Source organism: Choloepus didactylus, chromosome 18, assembly GCF_015220235.1.
Source record: "Choloepus didactylus isolate mChoDid1 chromosome 18, mChoDid1.pri, whole genome shotgun sequence".
Taxonomy (NCBI): domain Eukaryota; kingdom Metazoa; phylum Chordata; class Mammalia; order Pilosa; family Megalonychidae; genus Choloepus; species Choloepus didactylus.
This window is the reverse complement of record NC_051324.1, coordinates 53,970,251-53,976,250: the sequence shown is the minus strand read 5'-3', so window position 1 is coordinate 53,976,250 and position 6,000 is coordinate 53,970,251. Positions and strand designations below refer to the sequence as shown.

Here is a 6,000-nt window from a genome sequence, read left to right as displayed (position 1 = left end):
GGTCTTCCTGTTTTGTCAACTCTCACTCCACTTAAAGCATTCAGGGAATTTTCAGTTTCATGTCAGGCAGGGAGATTCCTATGTATACAAGATTTTTTGGAAATCCTTTGGATGGGATCCTGCTGTAATACAAGGGATTAAGAGAAAATGGCCTGTTGGGTCTTTCTAATCAGAGAACTCCAAGATCTCGAAAACATCTAGTACGCCTCTAAAAGCCACGACTCAAAAGAGCCGGGTTGGCTGACCCATAGAGGGCCCGAAGAATCTTGCAGTAATTCTGGAGCAGAACCCCGAAAGGGGCATCAGCATCCCGCGTTACACTGGACCAAGGTCTTGGCCGAGCGCACGGAAGACACCTCCGGGGTGCATTTGGACTAACCCGGGATACTCAGGTAAGGTTTGTCTTCACGGCGCCTTTCCAGGGCCGGTCAAATTGAGGCGCACCAGCGGCAGATTCCTGACCCGAAAACACTCTGAAGAAATGACCGTCTGCAGGCGGGTTCGTGCCCACAGCGAGGCCAGTACCCCTGAGGATAGGTCATGCCCGCGCCGCATCTCCGCGTCGGGGACCGCCTGGGAACACACGCAGACCCGACGGCGGAAAGTTGGACGCTTGCGCCGCCGCCCGCGTGCCTCGGGACGCCCCCTCCCACCCGAGCGCCACGTGCCGCGCGCCCCCAGCTCCCAGACCACAGCTGGACGCCCCCGCCCCCACCGCGGCGCGCAGTGCGCAGGCGCCTCCCCGCGGGTCCGGGGCGGCGGGAGCGGCTTCAGCCTGGGCTGGAGACTGCGGCGAAGACGGCGGCGGCAGCAGCGGTAGCTGCGGCTGCGAAACAGGAGGAGGAGAGACGAGGGTGGCCGCCAAGGCGATGGCGACGCGGGGCACATGAGGCGGCCGCCGGCGGGACGGGCCGAGGCCCGGCGGAGGAGGCGGCTCCGGGGAAACCCGCCGCCGGGTGAGGGGCCGCTACCGAGCTAGCTGAGGAGAAGCGGGAGGGGCGGGGGAGAGAGGCGGGGCCCGAACAGGAGGCGGGAGAACTTGTGGGAACCCTGAAGAGGGCCCGAGGAGAACGGGGGTCCGGGGAAAAGTGTGGCAGAGGTTTGGGGGGAGGCAAAGGGGCGCCGCCGAGAGTTTCCCGCCGAGCCCGAAGGGCGTCGCCGCTCGCATCCCGCCGCCGACCCCGGCGCGCCCTCCCCTTTTGTCCAGGCGCGCGGTCCCCAAATTGGGAGGAAAACGGCTTAGGGGCGGGTCCGGGCAGCGGGGGCCGAGTCGGTGCCGGGACCCGCGGCGGGCGGGGCGGGAGCCCGGAGGACCCTCGGCGCGCACTTCGGCGGCGCCCAGGCGGTGCTCGCAACTCCTCCGGGCGGTTAAGGGCACAGGACGCGCCGGGGCCGTCCCTCGCCGCCTGGTCGCTTCTCAGGCTGGTCTTTGTCTCCCCACCGCTCGGCCCCTGACATCTCACCGTGCGGCGTGCCGGTTTGTTTTACTCTTACTTGTAACATCTCCCTGCTGGGATTCCATCGTCCCGTGAATGTTTTAGAGAAGACTTAGTTCGAAGGCTGGAAGGGGGAAAGTGTGCGGGGGTGGGGAGACTGGGGTAGCTGCCTGTTAGCACGTTTTCTTTACTTAAAATGAGCCCCCCCCTTGTGAAACTTTGGGAGGCTGTTTTTTTTTTTTTTCTTTTTTCTTTTCAGTCTCCAGATTCAAAAATCTGGTGGCGCTAACACTGTGACTGTGGGCAGTTGTGTGGTTGGCGGCTGCGTTTGGAGCTTTGAGTTGAAAAGATTTACGTGAATGTGTGGTTTTAGAGTCGGTTTAATTTTTTTTTTTTTTTTTTTTTTGCGATCGTTTACAAGATTGGGATTACTTTTACTTTCTAAAATGCGGGTGTTTGATTTTATCATTTGAAGGAAGTTTTGTTCATTAAGAACTGGCGATGGCACAGATTTCATTGAGCTAAAATGCTTTATTTTGTTAGTATCAACACTATACTTTGTAGAATAAATTAAGTTAGAATAAGATGTGGATCAGTGTTACCCTGTAAGCTTGATAAGGTTTAAAATATTATGCGTTTGTGTTGTGTATATGTTAAAGTGAATCTCTGTGAAAGCGCTATGAAAATTCAAAATACATAAATGAAAGGAATTTTAATTTCCTGATAGCCAGAGAGCAGCATATCGCCAGAACATTAACATCTGTAGGAGAAAAAGGGATTAATAATGTAATTTAGGGCTCAAAACCTTTTCCCTCTAAAGAGGCTATTCCGAATAAGAATGCAAAAATAAACTTAATTCCAGGCTCTTGAATAAAAATATTGTGATTTGTGGTTAAGTTTGCTGATAATTTTTGGAATTCAGTGTAGAGTTGTATATTGCAATTGCTTAGGATTTCTTATGTATTATGTGATGGCAGAATTAAAGAAATATGAGCTAACTCTTCTGGGTGAAAGTTAAAAGGCTCAGGCAAACAAATCTGCTTCTTAGTTTTTGCCTATCTTTGTAAGCAGAGAGTTGTAGTCAGAGGACATTTTGAAGAGAATATATAGAAGTTATATTGAAACTCACTTTTAAAAATTTATCCTAATTGGTGATGGTTAAATATTATTTACTACTTGTTTTAAATCATTACTCGCTTTTCCAAAACATTACATTCTTTCCAAAGGTGGACACTTGTAACTTCGCTTTAGGTTTTTTGACTTAGAATTCGTTTTCTAATTGCTCTGGGTGACCACAGTTCTCTTAAAAAGAAGCATAGGACCCAATAACTTGCTATTATTCAGTTCATGGAGGTGGCATTGAGTTTCAGGCTTTAATCTGAAAGATTTAAGAAATTAGTCTATCTCCAACATAACAGTCTTACTTTTAAGTGCTGTTCGTCTTGTTTGTATAAATCAGCCAAAGGAAAAGGTTTACCCCCCCCCCCCATTAGCTCCAGGTTCATTCATCAGTTCAACAATTTGTATCCTAAAATACAAGGTATGTAATTAAAATCCAGAGCAACATTTTTGAATTAAGTACATAGTGTTGTTCCATGCCCAATTTAGGGGAAGTAATGAGTTCCAAGAACTTTTTGAAGCATATTCTAAAGACCATTGTTTTTATTTGAAGTTTGTTCACAGTTCAAAATTGATGAGCTGTGTTATCCCTCTTCCCCCTACCCCTTATTTTAATGAATCTGGATAGGGGGCATAATTACTTAGCATTTTTGAATTCATGGTTTTCTTGCAGTATAAAAACAGTGTGGCTCCTGTCAAAAATATCTGATAAAAATTTAGACAAAGAATGAATAGTGATTACTCTTGGCTTTTGAAGACCATTCCTTTGAATAGGTGTGAGAAAATAGATTTTGGCTGATATCATTAACCTGAAACTTAGACATAGAAAACAATTCTGAACTGTTATATCGGCTAAGTGTTAACAGTTGTTTTCCAAACATTCTGTAACTAACAAGTTCATCATTTAGCTTGTGTGGAAATAAGGACCTTTTCAAATGTGTTGTCTTATTCTCTTAGCCTGAGCACTGTTATTTTCCACAACTCAAGAATGAATGAGCAATTAGTCAGTACTGGCATACATCCTTGACAATAAGCATTTATGATTCAGACCTATGGAATGTGTTGCCCAAAGGATTTTTCCCAAGACAAGGACAAGACCCCTTTGCAGATAACTCGTTTACTTCTAAAGAAATGTGTTCTGTGGAATGAGTAGGGCTCTCACTTAAAGCTTGTTCTGGGCTGTGTTGGTGTAGCACCAACACAGAACAGTTTAGAAAAAAGAGTTATGGTGCCCATTTATTCATATTCAGTGAACTTTTTTTTATCGAGTGTTTCTTGTATATCAGGCACTGAGGTATATGCTGAAGAAACAAAGATGATACAAAGATATATGGTTTTTGCCTTCAAAATGCTTATAGTTTTAACATGTTAAAGGTTTAGCCATCTGGAAATTACTTAAAATCTTTGAAACAAAAAGAAGTATAAAATTCAGAGTAAATTTTGATTTTTTTCCCCTCTCTATAGAAATAGAATAAACTTCCTATATCCCTATTCTTAACCTCTAATCTCCAAATTGTATTCAACTTTCAAATAGTTATAAAGATTATTTGCATCTACATCTTTGGAGGATTTATCAATTTAACTGAATTTACTCTTTCATAATGAGTTATAAAATTCCTTTTGGAAATATTCAGAGTAAAGTGGAGCTGGGCCTTGTCCATTTTTAGGGTACTCCCTTTGATTCATTCTTGCATTCTTGAACCTTGAATTCCTAATAGCACATCTAGAGTTGGTGTTTATTTGGATTCAGAACTTTCCTTCCTGAGATACTCTTCTCTTGGGTTCTAGTCTTCCCTCTTTCCTCTCTAGCTGTTCCTTCAGGCTTTTTCCCCCTCTTTCTCTACTGGATTTTTTTTCCTTTTTTTTTTTTTTTTAAGGATAGTATGTTGGTGAGATCAACTGATTGTGAGTTATTTATAAGTAAAAGTGAAAGGGTTGACACGCTGGGGGACATGGTTAAAGATGAAACACTGTGGACTCATTGATTGCACATGTTCAAAATGGGGATAAGGGAGCCTTGTTGCTCGCCTTAAAATGGCTATTTAATTCAAAGATGAAAACTGATTTCCCTTCATCCCCATCTCTTCAGATACTTCTCAAAGTCTGAATTAATTCCTCCACATTTTTACGTAGCTGTAACTTGTATAGATGGAGTACTAATTGAATTCAGTGAGTTCTGAGACTCTCCTACCCCTCCAAATACCTCCTTACCAGGAATTTTACAATTTGAGAAACCCTCTATGAGAAAAACAAATTCTATGAGATCAGTGCACATCAGATTCATTTCTGAGAGCTAGTTTTGATAAAAGGAAGAATAGAGAGCAAATATATTAGGCATGTGATGATACAGAAATAGCTAACATTTACTATGTACTAAGTAATCCACAGGAACTAACTCATTTAATGCTTTAACAGCCTTGGGGGTATTTTCATAATCCATATTTTACAGATAAAGAAACTGATTCACAGAAATGATGCTCAACCAGACCTTTAATTGATGGTCTTTCTCAAGTTTTGGTCATTAGTCTTACACTCGTCTCACTCTAATCTTATCCATTCTGTGGCTTCAGTTATCATCTACATTTTGAAGACTCCCAAATTTCTATCTCTAGACCAGACCCCTTTTGTGAACACAGCTGCTGTTCAATATTTCCACTAAGATACTCAGAAGCACCTCAAATTGACTTATTAACCTGAAAACTCTTGGGTCCGTACCTAAACTTTCTTCATTGTTCCCTGTCTTAATAAGTGGCTACATCAATTACTTACTAATGCCAGACTCTTGAGATTACTCTTCACCTTCATTCTCCCCATCCTAGGACACCTCCTCTTCCTAAGACTATCGTCATTTCTAAGGGGTCTTTCCTCATTCATTCTTTTAAAAAATGTATTATAACGTGGAATATGACTCCCGGGGGGAAATCTGGACCTGGCATTGTGGGATGGAGAACATCTTCCTGACCAAAAGGGGGATGTGAAAGGAAATGAAATAAGCGTCAGTGGCAGAGAGATTCCAAAAGGAGCCGAGAGGTCACTCTTGGAGGGCACTCTTACGCACAATATGGACAACCTTTTTAGGTTCTGGTGAATTGGAATAACTAGCAGTAAATACCTGAAACTATCAAACTGCAACCCAGAACCCATGAATCTTGAAGTTGATTGTATAAAAATGTAGCTAATAAGGGGTGACAATGTGATTGGGAAAGCCATGTGGACCACAATCCCCTTTGTCCAGTGTATGGATGGATAAGTAGAAAAATGGAGGCAAAACAAAAAACAAACAAACAAAAAAAGAGGCACCCAGTGTTCTTTTTAAATTTAATTGTTCTTTTTTCACTTTAATTTTTATTCTTATTATTTTTGTGTGTGTGGTAATGAAAATGTTCAAAAATTAATTTTGGTGATGAACACACAACTGTATAATGGTACTGTGAACAATTGAATG

The 6,000-nt window shown here is 43.1% G+C and overlaps 1 protein-coding gene across 4 annotated transcripts in view; it reads left to right on the top strand.

Moving 5' to 3' along the window:
- Nucleotides 1-256: 256 nt before the first annotated feature.
- GJC1 (gap junction protein gamma 1) overlaps nucleotides 257-6,000 on the top strand; it is a 50,220-nt gene continuing 44,476 nt past the window's right edge. For 2 of the 4 annotated variants that reach the window (XM_037809361.1, XM_037809357.1), the window contains exon 1: nucleotides 1,279-1,477. The gene's annotated coding sequence lies outside the window, so the exon portion shown is untranslated. Of the gene's footprint in view, nucleotides 393-751; nucleotides 957-1,278; nucleotides 1,478-6,000 lie in introns of those variants that run through there. The other 2 variants (XM_037809360.1, XM_037809358.1) reach the window with 2 other exon arrangements.